The sequence below is a fragment of the Salarias fasciatus genome, chromosome 15 (assembly GCF_902148845.1).
Source record: "Salarias fasciatus chromosome 15, fSalaFa1.1, whole genome shotgun sequence".
Taxonomy (NCBI): domain Eukaryota; kingdom Metazoa; phylum Chordata; class Actinopteri; order Blenniiformes; family Blenniidae; genus Salarias; species Salarias fasciatus.
In genome coordinates, this window is record NC_043759.1 from 11,308,183 (window position 1) to 11,326,871 (window position 18,689).

The 18,689-nt window shown below is 44.1% G+C and overlaps 1 protein-coding gene across 5 annotated transcripts in view; it reads right to left on the minus strand.

The window, feature by feature from the left end:
• Nucleotides 1-18,689, minus strand: part of sash1a (SAM and SH3 domain containing 1a) — a 141,681-nt gene that overhangs the window by 43,976 nt on the left and 79,016 nt on the right. The window lies entirely within an intron of this gene.

An 18,689-nucleotide genomic window follows, 5' to 3' on the forward strand; every position in this document is an offset into this window, starting at 1 on the left:
TTTCAAAAATAACACATTAACTACAGGACAGCAACTCATCAGTGTATTACATGTTTTGAGTATTGTAAATTTGTATCAGTTTAAATAATTTGTATGCAAAGGGGCAGATATAATAAGATTGTTCTTCTTTCTTTTCCTTTTCTTTCGTTTGTTTTGTGTCCAAACTGACATCTGTTGCATTTTCATCATTTTTTTGTTTTTGTGTTGTTGTTTTAAAAAAGAAACAAATAAAATAAACTAAACTAAACATGTACTTTTAACGTTTTTTGTTATTTATTAGGACATTTTTCATATTTCCAAAGAATAAAACGTTTTTGAAACCCTGAAATATTCTGCAATACCAAGTTTGACAAGTGTAAATTCCTTTTAACTTTATTGTTGTCCTTTCTTATTTGGTTTGATTAGTTGCTCAATCATCTGTATTAACCTGCACTGTGGCTCTTTGGAGACTTTACCTCTGAACACATTTTCAAACGGAACTTTTAATTGTACTATTACTGCAACCTGCACTTAAACCTGAGAATCATTTTTTCCAACCTGTTGAACTCCTGTAATTGTAACACATATAAGCAGGTTTAAACTTGTGAAGATACCAAATATTCTCAAAAAGTCAAATAGTTTCACGGCGGTTGGCACCGAACTTCTCTCCTTATTTTTTTCTTTTTGTTTAATCTCATGCTGACATGCTTTCCACCAATACATCTCCCCTGCCCGTTTTGAATGGGGATTGTGAACAAAGCACATTCTCCACACAATTGAGTGGAAAAACAAAAAAGAGCATGGGAAAAAAATGTTTTGAGGGGTGGCACACAGAGCGCCTTTTTCCTGCATGGATTCAGTCAAGAATAATGGATGACATGAAAACATAAGTTTGTTTTTTTTTTTTTTTGTTTTTTTAATTGGAACTACTTTTAAAACAATTTATTTCTTGTTTCAGATAGATTTAATGTTTCTGTAAGATCAACAGCAGGTGGCCTCCGGTGTAACAACACTGTTTTCAGTGCTGCAGATGCCATTTGAATACAAGTGGAATAGAGAGAAGCAGTTTATGTACAAGCATGAAATTGCACATCTATCCCGTCTGATCAGCCGATTGTTCCTCCCCACCGGCAGCCCTCTCCATTGTGAGAGCAGAAGTCCTGAATTTATCTCTGGCTCTCCCCTCTACATTTTCTCAGAGCGGCTACAGCTGCCAGATCTTATGACACAAGGCAGAAAGGATCAGCGCTGGAGAGATGGAAAAAAAAAAAGCATCAGCAAACATTTTATCATTCTTCATTGGGCTTCCTCTGCATTATTACCTGTGGGCTGTTTACCAGGTCAGACACGACCGCATCAAATCACAACATGCAGGAAGAATATAATCAGGAGAAAGAGAGGAGACTCAGGAAAAAAATTGTTCCCCCACATTCCTTTGGTGGAACCATGCAAAAGGCCATCAGTTACACAATAATCCACAAAGATAAAGTTTCAATCTGAAGCGCAGGCAAATAGGCTATTTGATAGCAGCCATTGGGCCAATTAGGTATGGTTCAAGAATTTCACTGATATGTTTGTCACAATTGAAATACGATCAAGGTGTGCCACGCTATAATTTTTCCCCTCATTTTAAAGCCATTATTTGTTCAGGGAGTGGTTGTGAAGGTTTTCCCGAGGAGAAAAAAAAAAAAAAGGGAAGGTGTGGGGATTAACGTTCATAATAGCTCCTCTGTAGATCGAGACGGTTGGTCCAAGATCACACAGTAATCCACGGAGATATTCCAAGTCTAGACTCAAGTGGAGCAACTTTCAGGAAAACAAAACACATTTTGAAATTAGCTTTTTCTTTTCCCACACACCAGATGTCCGATTGTATTCTCCAGGAGGCCCCTCCTCTAGCTGGCTCTGGCCTTTCCTTCAGACACAATATCGCGGTTTAAGGTTTGTGTAGGTGAAGAATGACTTTTACAGGCCTTGGATGAGCAACAGCTGCTCAACACTATCCTGCTTACAGTCTAAACACACAGAACGCCCTCTTCACACAACAGCCGCTTTGTTAGGCGTCGAGTTGACAGTGCGGGGGTCTGCCCGGATCACATCTGTAACCCCCCGAGTGGCAGCAAATGGTCTCTGGCGCAGTGACGCCATTGCTCTGCCCTGCAGTGACCGTGTCGTGGTGAGTGTAATAAGAGGGCGTCTCATACGCCGTCTGTATCACTTTAAAAAAAGAAAAAGAAAATGTCCTGAACCCACATACATGACAGTGTGACCCCCACCTGGGGAGCCTCAAACAAAGAGGTCAGATTGTTAATGAGGAGGAGAGGAAGCCTGTTGACTGAGCACGAGCTCATCAAACACTGCCGGCATGCGTGTGTGTGTGTGTGTGTCTCGCTGCCTGCTTTCCTTCTTTTCACACTAACCACTAATCAAGGTGTAAGGCTGCCAGACAGGAGGAAGGGACAGTCACTCCCTGCTTGTTTCAACCCATTCTACGCACGGATTTACTCCACGCTACAGTTTCTTTCATGTACATTCCTGGATGAGATTCAATGGGAACATTTGGACAAAATGTGCTGCAGAAGATACGCCTGCAGCCAATTACCCGTGTCTATAGGTTTTGTTGTAAAAAAAAAAAAAAAAAGGAATGGGAGAGCTAAACTTATTTCATGGTTCTCTAAATATATAGGATGTGCTTCAATGAAAAGGATGAAGTCATGAGTATAAACTGCTGACACACTTTGAAGAAACTGTGAAACCTCAGGACCTTAACCTTTTCCTGACTCATCTCCTGTGTTATGGCTGCTCTGACACATCCACCGGCTTTCATCTTTTCTTTCAAGGCCTTCCAGCACGTTGTTTCTAATCATTATTAATAGTTTCCTTGTCTCATCATGCAAACTATCTTTTGTTTTTTTTCTATTTGCTGATCCTTCTATGTGCAGAATAAAGCAGTGTCATCAAGACTGAGGCCGAGCAGACAAAATGATTTCTGTGAGTTTTTGCCAGATATAAAAACACGTTTTTAATCACCAAGCTTTAGTGGTAAAACACTATTTGTTAACTGTTTAGTGCTCTACGAAAAGTAGCAGGACCGAAAAGAGGAGCAGGGCAGATTCCTGAAGTCAGCAGAATGAATTAAATCTGTACAAACTCAACTAATCACTTTCCCACGTCCTTTCATTAACCCACTTCAAAGTTCCCACAGGCGGCTGCACATCTGTCAAGGTGGGAGATTTTTCCATAAATTCCCATGCCCCGGATTACAGCGTATATCGAATCGTGTCATTTTCCAGTGGAGGTGAATAAGGAAGATCACAACAAAGCCAGGTAGCGAGTGTAAACCGCGGCCATTAGAGACGTGGAGGCAGGAAGAAGCGCGAGGTGACGAGTGTGAGGGTCAGTACGAAGGAGACAACACCGAAGAGAAACTTGAAATAGAGGCAGAAACAGACCGCAGATGGCATTAAGGCACGGCAGGGCTGGACCTCCCCTGATAGTGAGAGTGACCCTCCTTAGAGGTCGGTGACCCCGCGCTTTAAAAATAACCCCCTTTGGGAGTCAAGAAGGGCAGTGAGTGATTAACAACCTGATAAACTGACATCAAGGGCACAACTAACACAGTTGAGGAATGTTACATGGCCACACACACCGACACGTACATGTATACTTTACTACTGACACACCGATAGACAGATGTGTGTTTTCCAGTCTGGATCCTTATTATTTTCAATACGCGGACACCGTTCTTCAGCTCTGATTGCATAAAACTCACTGTTGTTATGCCGTTCTCACAAACGTCAACTAATTAGACTGAAGTCCTAAACCGATATCCTCAAGTCTTCGCCGTGCCTTCTCTTGGTGAATAATTGGGATCAAGAGTTTCACATCATTAATTCCCTCTTGAGTCTGTGGGTCGAAGGCTCGACACATTTATGGCCTTTTCTTTGATTCTGAAAGTGAGCACTTGTTGTTGCGATTTAACCGCGCGCATACACGTGTGCTTATGTTTATCCAAAAGTGCAATAAATGTGTGTGTGAAGAGTCTGCAGACAGCTCAGCCCTTCAGTGCTTCACACACCACTGAGTCTTGTCTAGGAGTTATCACACAAGCCCAATTAGCATGACAACTAATTACTGTTTCTTTGGTCCCCTCCCCCAGCCAAGCGGCTCATTAAATTAAATCAACACGCTGGTCTTTCCACTGAAAACAACGCTTTAAGGGAGTCTTAATGCTCAGCCCGCTGTTTGTGTTTTCTCCATATTACTTTTCACGGGGCGGTCAACCAAAACACTGGGGCGCTTTGAAACCTGAAGAAACGTTAACTTCAAATATCAACACTGGGCTTTTATACCACAGGGCTGGAAGGGGAGGGAAGAGCAGAAAGAGAGAAGATGACCACTGAGAGGGAGCCAGATAAGCAGAGAGTGATACGTATGGGCAGCAGGGAGAATGCAGAGAATGACAACAAACAGAAACAGGAAAAGAAAAAAAAAACAGATGAAGGTCAGCCTGAGGTACGAGAAGCAGATGACAACCAGCTGTGAGCATCAACATGCATACTGTCAAGATTTCTCCAAACAGCTCATACATGTCAGAAGAAACAAGGAGGTAATGGTTATTATCAAGTCTATAAGTCTGTATCTCACAGCACAGCAAAACATCTGGATGCCCACAATGTTTGCAACAACATGACCTGCTGACTAAAACTCAACGTTCTCATTGGTGCTCATCTTCCCTCTGCTCTCGTGCTGCAATTATGTGAATGTGCCTATATGCATACACTCCAGACTGAATCACGCCTCCCACAACTCCAAGCACTTAATCGTTGTAATTGCAAGTTTTTATCCATCCTTTCAGCGGTTTATTAGCAATCCTTTGAAGTGCTTTGTGTTGAAATTACACTAATGCAGAAACAAAGCATATTTCAGCTCAGCCCAGAATTCCTGGGTTCTCCATGCGGCGCATGCCTCTGCGACCATGTGGTCGGTGATTATGTTACACCACTGTGTGCATGTGAGTGTGTGAGCTTTGGGTTCGGGGGTGTTTCGATCAGGCAGGACTGAAAGGACAGATGTTGTTGTGGATGTAAGTAAGCTTATGATATAATGAGCAGCACTGTGTGAAAGGCTACGAGTCCTTAAACGGCGTGCACAGCCTGCGTGTTTGAACTCGGTGGATGTGTGCAGGCGGGAGTGTGAATCGGAGGAGGCAGTGAAGAAGGGAACAGATTACGTCTTTGTCGGCGTGGCGTCCACAGGTGTGACAGAAAATAACAAGAACGCGGTTTGTTTGCTTGTTTGCTGGAGCGGCCCCGCAGGTGCAGACAGAGCAGATGTGTTGGTCTCAGTGTGGACGGAGGTCATGAGGCCCGGCTGGCAGCTGGACGGGTGTCAGGGATGGCACTGCCAGGCTGACGGCTCATGTCCAGTATGTCATCTCACTCCGTGTGCTGGACGTCTGCACTGGATGTACAGTTTAAGAACAGTGTCGCATTAAAGACGAAGCAGAAGCTGCAACTTAAAACCACAAAATAAATAAATAAAATTGTTAATTTGGTTAAATTGAACTTTTGAAGGTCATATATATATACACATTTTGCTTCTGTTCCCAAAAAGTTGATAATATTTGAATCTTATAGGGCAGTGGGTGAAAAAACTACTTTTAAAGTCTATTTTTTAAACAAACAGGTTCTAATCCTGCGGTGGATATTTCAACACGGCAGCCTTACACTGTATATATTATGCATTATTTTCAGTTTAAAGATTTGAAATTCCATTTCTGTCTTTATTTAGCTTAGCCTTGTGGAGCGCCGGAGCCAATCCCAGCCAACCGTGGGTGAAATTGGGCTACAACCTCCATATATCGCCAGTCCATCACAGAGACAGACGACCCCCATTCACCTTAACAGGGAGACAGCTTTCAATTCAATTCATTTTAATTCAACTTATCACTTTTCTAGACTATTTTCAAAAGACTATTTCCCAAGTACCTGACACAGATCTGGACGTTGAGGCGAAGGTGGGACAGACTGCTTCCCTCTGCTGTTGAAATCTATACTTACAGGCCACACGGCTCACGCAGGACACGGGACCGTCTCAAAAATTCTCTTCCACAGCCTTTAATAGAAGCCAGGCGGCCATATGTTAGCCCCACAGCTAAGTACAGTAAAAATCTGCTGGGCCTGGACGTTATTAATGAGCTCGTGTGCTGCGAACACGCTGCGTAATTAAGCACTGCGGTTTCAACCAAAGCTCGGTTATATGGCGCGCGTTTCAGGTTTATGGAAGTCCAATAAATGCAGAGAAACATGAACATGCACGTGCTTTCAAGCCCAGATAGGGGAGCTCGCATTCATTCACTCCAAAGCTAACCAGACAGTAGCCAGTAGGGCTCCATAAAACATTATATGAGCCTGTTTCTGCTTTGTTTCTCCACATAAATACTCTCACCTGTATGGAGTTGAGTGAAACAACACAAAACAGAGAGAGGTCTAACAGATCATTAAAGTCTTGAAATAGGTGAAAAGTAAGACGGTTGTTTCTAAAATAAAACATTCAAGCTTCGAACAGTGACAAAGACAGAAAGGGTCTTTTGAATGTGGTATTCCTGGAAAATCATACACAAACACTGATACACACTGAGCAGTGAAAGTGAAGATGAATGACTGCAAAAGTGATATTTTGTTGAAAAAAAATACTTACTATGTTTCATGAGGGTATAAAGTTTCATGTCATGTTGTTCGCTTGCAGCAAAATACCGAAGATTCTGGCATTCGGTTATGTATTAGCTGTTATAATAACCTGTTGCTCGGCCAGCCCGGGGCTGTTGTGGAACAGCTTTCTATAATTACAGTCAGGATTCACACAGCCATCATATATCTCACGCAGAGACTTGTGACACGTGATTTGTCGCACACGCATTTGGCCGGTCGTTGCATTACAGTCAAATCGACAGCGCTGCCGACACGCAGAGAAGATTCTTCTGACGGCGGTGGAATCGCATCAAAACCTCAGCGCAGAGGGATTTTCAACACAAGCGTGTGACGTACGGCTCAGTGCTGGTTAAAGTCACGGTGTTAAAGGCATTGGGAAGTGCTGTGCCAATGATGAATCGTTTTCCAAAGCTATTATTCAGCTTCATGAGGTAAAAAGGAAAAAAAAAAAGTTCCACATTTTGCAAAAACATTCAACTGAAGACAACTGTTATCAGAATGAAATTTAATCATGAAGACCCACGGCTCCTGCACACTGAAATGAACTCCAATCCATTTTTAGATAACCTGCTGGAGAAGGGCAGTGATAACTTCATTCAGGTAACTCGAGTGTCGGCAGACACTTCAGAGTGAGTCAGACAGGTCATGAAATGAGTCTGAGGCAGATCTGCAGCAGCACTATTGTCCTGCCTCACTGTGCACTGCAGATCAGAAGGGATCTGATCCCACGCAAAGCTAAAAAAAAAAACAAAGGACCAAAACAGATTTGGATCAAATAAGGAACCAAAAAAATGAGAAAATCTTTTAAATCAGCAAATAAACTGATGAAAAATGGACAGTGAAACTTTCAGGGCTTACTCTGTGTGTGTGTGTGTGTGTGTGTGTGTGTGTAGTGCAGATTGTCTGTCGGGTTGGCTGTCTACTCGCAGCCCAACCACACAACACACAAACATAATGCAAGCTCAGCTCAACCACTGTAGGCCTCCACTTTCACAGGAATTTCCCCCCATTTTACCCCAGAGGATCCTGCTTACACCGACAAAATATGAAACCAGCGGCAGCGTAAAACCGCAAAAACACAAACTTGTATATTTTCCTAATTACAGGGGGGGAAGGTTCGCGCACAAGCCAACGGTCAGACCAGTGGACGGCGTTCTCAGGCAAATAAATTTTGATATGAAGGACGAGCAAAAAAGATTTACACGAGTGACTTATTCAACAAACAATACAGATAATTACAGATCTGCTGTGTTTTTCTGCATGCAATAAGCGGTAATGCGATTGCCATTCATACTGATGAATATATATTTTTTATCTTTAAGAAAAACGTTCCTTCATGATGGAAAGTGGGATGATTTCGACTCCAAACCGGACTGAGAGGTAACCATGGCGACGACACAATGCTTGGCACGCGGTGTGGTGGCGGCTGCTTCGGCCTGAAGAGACCTCATTACGGGCTGGTGGGGAGTCCTGCCTGAAAATCTCTGGTCCAGACGGTCACTCACAACTAATTACCACACCTTGCTGGCTCACTGGCTCGACTCCTCGCCGGCCTCCGTTATCCGTGATCCCCACAGATCTTATCTGTGCGGAGCCTGAGCCGACCTGCTATCATGCGCAACAACAACAACAAACAGCCTCACTCCCAAGCTGATAAATTAAACAAATGGAGCAGTTGGTGGCCATTAGCTTTGTGGGATTAATGATTGTCCTTCCAGTCTGGGTTAGAGGCCGGCCGGAGAAGAGCCGGATCCGCAGGCTCCCCTCGCTCTCTTGGAAGACCGGAGCCTTTCGGGAGCCAAGACATCTCAGTGGGACCACAAGCAGCACAAAGGTTAATTGACCCGCTGAGATTAAGTTCATGTTGAGTAAAACATGTTCTGGGCTGCAGAACAGAGGGAGCGTGTCGAGCGAAGGCACATTTCTGAACATTACAATTGGTCTTTATTTGATTCCATAATAGTTTATTTGGGAGCTTTCAGTGATCAGATGGGTTTCAAAAGTTATGAGATGCTCTTGCAAGTAATATTCTTACTGTCAATTAAGTTTACGTCTCCCCTGTGAATTAAAAAGACACGTTTAATACCTGACTTAGAGAAGGTGGATGGTTTGTTTGAATCAACAGAGATGCCATTAGTTTTTCTTTTTTTTTTTCCCCCTTATGAAATGCTTGAATAAGTGATCAACAAAGACCGTGTTTCCTGCAACAACATTAAAAGCCCCGCCAGTGTTTGAGAACAAACCCTGATCTTGCAGGGTGGAGGATACGGACGGTCGGAACGGTGAGGGCCCCGCAGGACGCCCAAACACACACAAACGCACACGTTCACAGGAGGCCCGTGTTGGCTGCGGAGTGTTGTGCCGCAGGGCTTGGTGCCGGGCCCATGCTGGCCAAAACAAAGATCCATATACTGCAGTGGAAAGCTGGCATCTCGCCGAGGCCACGGTGGTATTTACCTTCCTCCTCTCAGCTTCTTCAATCTCCCTGCTATCGAGAACATCAACACAGCGTAAATCCATCATCCACCGGCTCCGCTCTCCTTAGAAACACCCTAAATAAATAGGGTTTGTAAAGTATGATGCTCACCTCTAAACCAAAGCAACATCAATCACACAACGCTATCGTAAAATTTAGGTCAATGCTTTCGAAGGAGTGAGAAACCTTAAAATACTTCATAATATCTACAGAGACTCAGACAAACAAGACCATTAACTCAGATTGTCTCTCTTTTGATCCCAACTCTCTGTGTCTGCCTTGTTTTACTGTTACAAGTTTGTCACAGACAACAAATAGAAAAATGTGGGATTTAGTGATTTCCTTTCTTCTATTTTCCCGATGCAGACTTCTTTTTTTTTTCCCCTCTTCGCTGTGTTAAAGTCTGGAAATTATAGAGGGACAGCTGCAGATTGATCTGCTCCAGATGATCCCGCAGCAGAAAACCATCAAAGCCCTAACGGCGTGCAAAAGAAAGACTGGAGATCTGAAAATACTTTCACCTGCTTGAAGCCCCGTACATCAGGTCTGAGGAGGAGATAAAAACCAAATTCAGAGTTAATGAGGCGGATCTTTAAGTGATATGCGTGTGTGTGCGAGTGTGAATTAGTACTTGAATAGATAGCTAGTGCATTGTAATAGCTCCATGAGTACAAAAAGTTATTTTTTCGATTACTGACCAGTATTTTTGCAAAGTTTATAAAACCTTATGACTAAAAAGAAGATTTAAATCACTAGGTACCAACAGGATGTGATTTCTTTCAAATCTTCGATTCCCCACACAGCTACACAAAGCTCAAAAGCATTTGTTGCGTTTCACCATGATCCCAGACACAAATATTGATTCTGGGTTAAATGTACACCAGGAGCACATTTACTCACCATCCACTGGAGCTCAACAAGATTGCAGGGATAAAGGTATGGAGGCGCAGACTCAATAATCCACTTCACTTTGCACTGCCTTACACGGAAATGTCACTGAGGCTGGAGGAGAGTCTGCCCTGCTTACTTTCTGTCCAGACTTCAGCTCAGTCATAACCTCCAGCAGACGTCTGATTCAGTCTGTTTATGCACGAAAAACGACTGGCACGAGAAGGGCATGGGCATGTGGTGGAAACATGTTTTTCAGCTGCGGCCTGGTTTTGGGGCAGTGATGTAATGGCAGCAAGGAGAGGTGGGGGACTTCACAACACTGTAAAAGTGTTTTTTTTTATGATGAAAAAGGAGGGTAGAAGATCAGCAAAGCAATTACAAACATTGATTAAGTGGCAGAGACTGAAGACAGAAGGAAGTTCTAAAGTTGGTGCTGTTTGGGTCCAGAGGGCAGGACAGGGAATTTACTCGCCACAGCTGGAGCAACGGCGCCCCCTGGGGCAGGGCATAGATAACACATATGATGAAGAAACAACTGCCTTAGTTTTTCACAGCGGATTAAGAGGTGCCGGTTTGAACAGCAGGTTCATGCATATGATAGCACATGTGCTCGCAAATGAACAGACACGCTAATAATAATGAGCAGAACACACATTCCTGATCTGTATCCATGGATGTTTGGTGGAACTAAGATTATTCTTTTCAGTCATGGGTAAGCAGCACAGCTGTCCGAGGAAGAGGCAACCATTCATCTGTGGATTTACTGCTTCTTGAGTCCCGGATTGACCCTCTGCCAACCCGGACAGGTCGGCCGGCCATTCTGGGATGGGCGGATGAGCTGTGTTCCTGTGATAGATAAGCCACCACGGCACCGAAGCCGCTGTGTTGAAAAGACTAAATCTAGTGTCTTTGAAATATCAGCAAAAAAATACACTGCTGCCAACAACGTCTCTCAGCATGAACACAGATGCCGGTGGAAGCCACCGGAATAAGCCACAGAGCACATGTGCCAGATGCCCAAATCCCCAGACTGACAAGCATCACAAATGGCCTCACTTCCAGGAATCAATTCACTTGTGAAGAGCATTATTTTAATTACAGCATGCAGAACGTCTCATTGCGATCCTGGAATTAGGGGTACACTAAATATTAGTTACTGTGCATCAAAATGTCCAAGTTTAAATATGACCATGCAGCTCAGGGAGGGAAAAAAAAGAAAGAGGTTTAGAAATATGTGCTGTGTGGACTCATTACTGTCCTCACTTTACTGCCACTTCAAGAATATTTACACTACATGATGGACAAATACATAAAACCGTCACGTTGGAAATGTTCTGATTTATTTAGCAGTGTGAAGCCTGAACGACAACACAAACCGCTTTAATTACAGCTCGTGAAGCTCAGTATCAAAACATCCCCGTGCTCCGGTGAACACGTGGTGAGTGTGACTCTGCATGTCAGGGGGTCTCGGTCGCGTTGCGTGCTCGTGATTTGTGATGCCTGTGAAGTATCAGACAAAGGAGGCGGGGGAGAAGCTTTACTTATTAGTACAGATGCGGAGTGTGAGAAAATCCTGAAAGTGAACGCTGGCTACAGCTGATACGAGTCCCCGAGGACTTCCCCTCGGCTGAGGTCATCCTTCGCACTCCAGCGCTCGTATATCAACGCTGACTTCACCGCCGGTCCCGGCCAAGCCCGTTGCCACAGGCAACACTAACAGGAAAAAAGCATGCATGGTTTTGAGCAAGCTCAGGAGATTTTATCGGCATTTTCGCTAAAGACTCATGGGTTATACAGCAGCGTGCTTCAATGAAGAAATAAAGAAATAAACATGGCTAATGTTGTCATATTCGCCACATAAGTTACGCATATTCAACATATTTAGTTAATACAGATGAGCTCCATACACTGCCTGGAATGAAATATGCAGTTCTAAACACTCAAAAATGAAGCTGCACTTGTTGTAAAGCAGCAGATTAATCTATGAAGAGCTCATCATTTGATTTGATGTGCTTTTGTTTTGGTACATGCGTGTCTGTGTGTTCCTATATCCTTTCCTCTTCCCCCCCCTGCTGTGACAGTCGGTGCTCGAAATCCTGGGAAGTGAGGCAGCAGTGCCAGCAGTAATCAGAGCTCTTTGTATCCAGACACACAGTCAGGCGAAAATCAGGGAGGGTTCTCTTTTTCACCGATAATAGCTGTAATCCTCTCATCTCAACATGGTGTGCAACCTGTGACATGCTGGAAACTTGGATTTTACCTGGCCTCTGACTAGTTTCAAAATAGACTTTATTAGCTTTAAAAGCCTTCTTTTGTAGGAACCACAAAGCCACAGCGAATTATTCAGTGAATTCAATGAATCCAGAGTTCTTGATGTTGGGGACTTTGACGTGTTAAATAATGTGACATTCAGTATCAAGCACATGTACATCTATGCTAAACTCATACTGTACATTGCATTCAATTTATGCACTGGTACTTCGTCATGTGAATATCAGATCATGGTAAATTTATTCCAGACTACAGAATTACCACTAAAGGCAAAGAAAAATCTAACTGACACATCCTCTGCCTCAGACTGTGGAAGTCCATCTAACACGTCAAACACAATCAGACTGAGGAACGGATACATTTTGAAGAAGCCAAACATGTTTTGAGAGACCACTCATATGCACATATGGTACTAAAAACACTTTTAAAAAAGGTATTTATGACTACTTCACAAGCTTGCCTTGAGGAACACTTATAAGACTTTATAAAATTCTTGCATCATTTTGCATATACTTGCCAAAACTGACTTCAGTGTAAGGCTGAGATGAAGATGCAAACATGAGCAGTCAGGAGCAGATTACTTCCACACTTGCCTCTAAGCCAGCTAAAGCTGAATAGTCATGTTCGGTTTTTGCGTCTCGACACAAAACGCCTTGGCTCACAAGACAAACCCTAATGTCACTGTTTTTATATGTATTATAAAATATGCTTGTAACCCAGATTTAAATATGCCCCAGCAATGCTCACCAAGGGAATGAATGCCTGTGTAATTGTTACCAGCTGCTGTGATGAATTTTAGTAGGTCGGAAAGCTCTCGGAATTGTTCACAATGAGAGTGGTGACACTGCAGATGTTAAACATTACAGGAAATATCACAAAACTCTCTCTTTTCAACGTGGTGCGAGGCAGTGATACATGTGTAGCTTTCATATTTGCAAACATATTTCTTCTCGCAGTCTGTATTGGCATTAGCATTTATCTGATCCCTCTCTCTCAGGCTAAGATCTCAGTGGGAGCGACTGATTCGAGGTGATGGAAACGCATACAATGATTCATAAAAGAGGAAATAGAGAAAAAAAATATCGGTCGGGGATCAAAAATGAGAAAAAGATGAGCTGAAGGCAGAGCTCAAAACAACTTATGAAATTAAATATTACCACATAGGTCAAAGAAAGAGCGTTATTGTTGCCACACAGAGAGAATACTCCCTGTTTTTAGATTGAAGTTTCAATATAAATGAAGCATTCTGTGTGAATGCAGGTATTGTAAAATTCCAAGCTTTATGAGCAAGACTAACCTTTATCTACATTTGATTATGCATCAGATTCCCCATTGTCGAGGTTTCTTTGTCACCAGCAGTCGTCCCGGTCTTGTTCCGCCACTGAGAGAATCATTGTTGTGCACACTATTCGCACTTGTGCTGAGTGAATACTTCTGCTCCGACCAAAACAAACCACTGCTTTCTGACCCAGCTGCACGCGTTTCACTCTACGTGCTATGATGCGCTTGCTGGCACACACTCAGTACAGTACACTGCTTGTTGTGCCAAATGACAACACCTCACTCGCCGCCGCTCCATTTAGCAGCTAACTGATGTAATGCGAGACCCTCAAACTGGGCTGACGTCACGCCCATTAAGGCAGCAGCGTAGGAACACACAATGTCTGAATTACTTTCACAAGACTGATCTTTTACGCGGCTTTTTACTGGAGGAGTAAAGATGCTGAACGGCAGAGAGAGAGAGGCGACTCAGCACTGACCTCAGCCTCACTCGTGCCACCTGCACTGTAACATCACCACTTCTGGCCCGTTCGTCATGCAAAGACGCGGGCTTAGTTTCACAGCCAGACATAAACTGAAAAGTAAATGCACGCACACACACACACACATACACATACACACACACACACACACACACAGACGCAGACCAGCTGCCCTGACAGAGGGAGATGGCTGAAAAACACATGCGCATATGGCAGAAACTGCAAAGTCAAACAATTCTTGGGAGGCTGTGGAGGAAATGAAAGCTGGTGTTTTATCACTGTCCCGATCATTAGCACCCCCCCAGAGTCCGCGGCTCTTCAGTGCCGCATGAGAACCTCGGGAGCAGATGTGAAGGCAGCTTCAAATAGGCTGCATGGCCATGCAGCCATGGCTGTTATTTAATTTTAATGACACCGACACACACACACCTGTTGCTATGGCACCCGACCCGGCCCCCTTTTCTGGCTGGGAGCTGTTGGCATTTACAGTTTTATTTGGCAAAGAAATAGCTTCAACTTGAGGGATACTCATCGGACTGTGGCGATGGACTGATGAGCTTGAAGAGAGAAGACTGACAGGGAACAGGAGCTGCATTGACAGCTGAAAGCTGAGTGCGAAAGTTACCATCAGAAACTCGAGTCAAAGCAAAGTTAAAGCTCTTCATGAAGTGCCTGCACTCTCTTCTCTGAGCTTCGGACTCCAGCAGCTTATGCCTCACTGTCACATCAATGTGTATCCCACATTTTGCTCTATATGTGCACAAAGAGGAGTTCAGTGAGTTAATGTGTGAGAACAAAATCCGCAGTGTTTCCTTTGAAGGCATTCATAATGACAATATGAGAGTTGTTCTTCCTGCAAGCAGGGAAGTTTACCAGGGGAACTCTGGCCTCAATAAAACTCCCCTTCCTCCAATTTCTATCCTTTTCTCCTCTCCCTTTCCCCCATATACCTCCTTTCATCCGCTCCCTTGTTCCTTGTCAGCTGTGTGGAGATCCAGATGTGAGAGAAGGAGGGTGGGGGGGGGGGGGACAGGAAAAGCAGAGGGAGAGCGGGACGGAGAGGGATGTAGAAATCCACATCCCCCTGGTGACAGACTTCATTGTCCAGGACCTCTTGGACAAGGCCTTTAGACACATACACACAAACAATTACACACTGCAAACAATGGAGTTCCTCTGGACGACGCGGACCGATTGTGTGTGTGTGTGTGTGTGTGTGTGTGTGTGTGTGTGTGTGTGTGTGTGTGTGTGTGTGTGCGCTCCTGTGTGTGTGTGTGTGTGCAGCTGACGACAAACCAAATCAATGACCGACTCCGAGCAGGAGATTTGGTGTTGATATTTAGCCATCTTATTTACTGGGGGTCTTGGCCAGCCGTGAGCCTATTGTTCTTGTTCAGTGAGTAAAGAGGATAAAAATCAATAAGAACCTAAGAGAATGAAAACAAACAGCTGTATGTCAGCATCCCAAGTATTTTTTTTTTCCCCTCCCTTGGTTTTCCCACATTCACACAGAAACACATGAGGAATAAATTGGACTGCTGTACACATACACAGAGAACAGAGATGTAATTATGAAGAAGAGTTCCAAACATTATACACAACGGTGAACACATGTAAGTAACACACACACACACACACACACACCGCAGAAGCTCTTTGAATTAAGTTAATAGAGTGAATCAACAAAAAGTGGAGCAGTGAGAAACGAGAGACGAGGCTCGACATGCTTTCAGTACCGGAGGGTTCGCTCTCTCAGAACAAAAGGTCCTGTAAAAACTACACAAAGCGACAAACTCCGCGTTCTAGTTCAAAGATGCTTCACTCCACATGTCAAGCTCAGCGTCTGACAGACACGGAAACGTTGGGTGAAACCTGCAACTAATCAGAGAAATGAATGAGAGCGTCGCCTCGTAGTTAAAACGCCAGTACTCACCGCCAGGCAGTCAATCTTTCCCCTCTCAGTCTTTCTCTGCAGAGCCGACGCCGACTAACTCACTGAGCAGGGGAGCAACAAGTGGTGTACAGTGGAGAACAATGCATGTCTGCCGGAGCGCAGCCGAGCGTCGGCACGGCGGAGACACAGAGAGGTCCAGTCATCGGACCGCTGCTCACATGGGACGCGGAGAGGAGGGGAAAGCAGGGAGGGCCAGCCATAGGATCGTCAACAGTACTCACATCGGCCGGGGGGGAGGGATCTTATCCTTCACTCTACATGTTGCTTTCTCCTTCTTCAATCCAGAAATGCTTCAACAAAAGTCTCAGATTTCTTGCTTGTTTCAGAACTGCGTTGGTCCGCTCGTGCACTCCCTTTTCCTCTGCCGTGTCGTCTCTTTTGTTCTCGCTGTCTTGTTCCACGTTGTTCGGTTATGAATAGCCTGGCTCGCTCCTCTTAAAAGTGCCTTCCTGTGAACAATGCTGGGATCCACCCAGACACACCTAAAGGCTCAATGTGCTAAAAATAAAGACACACTCCTGTATACACACATTTAAAGTGATCCAGTAAACGGATGGAAAGGAGTCGTCTGTCACTAATCCGTCTGGAAAATGACACTCCTGGTCACCTCTCTGGTGTCACTTGTTTTTTCACTCAAAGGCCTCGATTCACAAGTGGCCCAGATACCAGGCAGGACTTGGGAAAAAGGAGGAAAAGCAGAGAGAGAGAGAGAGAGAGAGAGAGTTGGAGAAAGGAGTAACCTGATACAGCGAGAAGCAACAATTATTTGAATGAGTCACTCAGCAGTGAGGTTTGGGGTTTTTCTATGTTAATTTGGGAGAGAGCAACCAAAGCAGGATGGGAGGGAGAAAAAAAAAAAATCATCTCATTTTGGAACAGTGCACCTCCTGAGGACTCCCTGAGGTCATGGGAGAAGAGAAAGGAAAGATGGGGGGGTAGAGAGAAAGTGAGAGCAAGACGGAGAGGGGAGTTGAAGGGCAGGGGAGGACAGACGTGGGCCTGGATCAGAACCAGAGCAACTTCTCCTGCGTGTCTCGAGTCCACACAGCTTGCAGAGTCAGTTTTGCTGACAGAACCAAATATTGAATTAAATACGGAGTCATGCAGCCTTGTTGCCAAACGGCATGAATGCAATGAAATCAGTCTCGTGACATTCTGACCACCCCGAATATCTCATCAATACACTATTAACATCGCTGACCTGCATCCTGTTTGGACCTGCTGTCACAACATTTAGAGAGGAAAACGTGACACCGAGGTTCGAGTAAACACGCAGTGAAGGAATTACAAGAAGTGCTGAAAAAAGAATGTCAAGGATGTGCAGTGTGACCGAAATACATAAACAGGGCGAGTGTGGACGCAGGGAGATGAAGGACAAAGACGACGCGGTCAGCATTCTTTACTCAAGTGGTTTGAGAGAACATTTCCTGTGTATGCAGTGGGATATTTTATTCCGGGCCACTCCTTCAGACTGTTTGACAATCACTAATAAAACACCAGGGCAGCTTAGTTATAAGCAGAACAGCAGCACGTTTCAGCCTTTATCTAAGCTAACAAAACCCTCCGGCATGTATAAATATGTTTAAACAAGATGGAAACGCTTCCTTATTGAATCCAGACAAACTGAAATACTGAACCTGAATACTGAAAATACTAGACTGTTGCTTTAATTGCTGGGCTACACTGGACTGTTGTCATTGTATCTCTCACACACACGCACGCGCATGAACATGTAGAGAAAAGAAGAAGAAAAAAAAAACGCACACCTCATCAAAACCCCCAGAATCAATTAGCAGAATGTAAATAGGCCATTCAATTACTTTTAGCGCCATCCGTGTTCCTCCCGAGGCAAACAATCAACCAGCAGACACAAATTAACTCTGAACAAGAGTACTTATCTAAAGTCTGATCACCCACAAGCAATAGAAGGCAACACCAGGGAGCTGGGGAGGAAGAAGGAAGCGTGGATATATGAAAGGAGTCCGAGAAATGGCCGTAGAAAGTTTCATGTCTCGGTTTTCCCAGCATTGATAAGAGGTCAAACACAGGTGAAGTGTGCTGCAATATGGTGCAAGACTGAAGAAGAAACCAGAGCGGTGTATTATTACTATACATCCCTCCAGAGTGACCCAGTTTGAAATGTTATAGAAGTCAACGCTCCTCCAGCAGACGGCTTCAGAACTGCAGCGATGAATTAAAACATTCATACCCATACACACTCCGAGAGACAAGATTCCCTCCTCCGTCTGCTAGCCGAGACTGGGTAATGAGTCTGAGCACACAAAAGACCGAGACGCAGACAGAGAGAGAGAGACTGAAAGCTGGAGCTTCACAGTGGGTTTTTTTCAGCAGCGAAATACTTGAAACATTTCACAAAATCTCAGGCCAAATGCCTATGTACACGCACACCTGCAAGGATCTGCTTCTTTTTCTTTTCTTTTTTTTTTTTTAAAGCATCAAAGGATTTTTTGACAGCTCAGCCGTGCTTGACAAAATTCAAAAGCATTCATGAATTTTAAACAAGCAGCGGTTAAGGAATTTAGCAGCAGCATCACATTTAAAGCAATTTATATGCAAATGCGTGACAAGTGGCGGTGCACAGAAGTGAAGTAAAATTAGCACTCGCTCATTGACTTAACTGA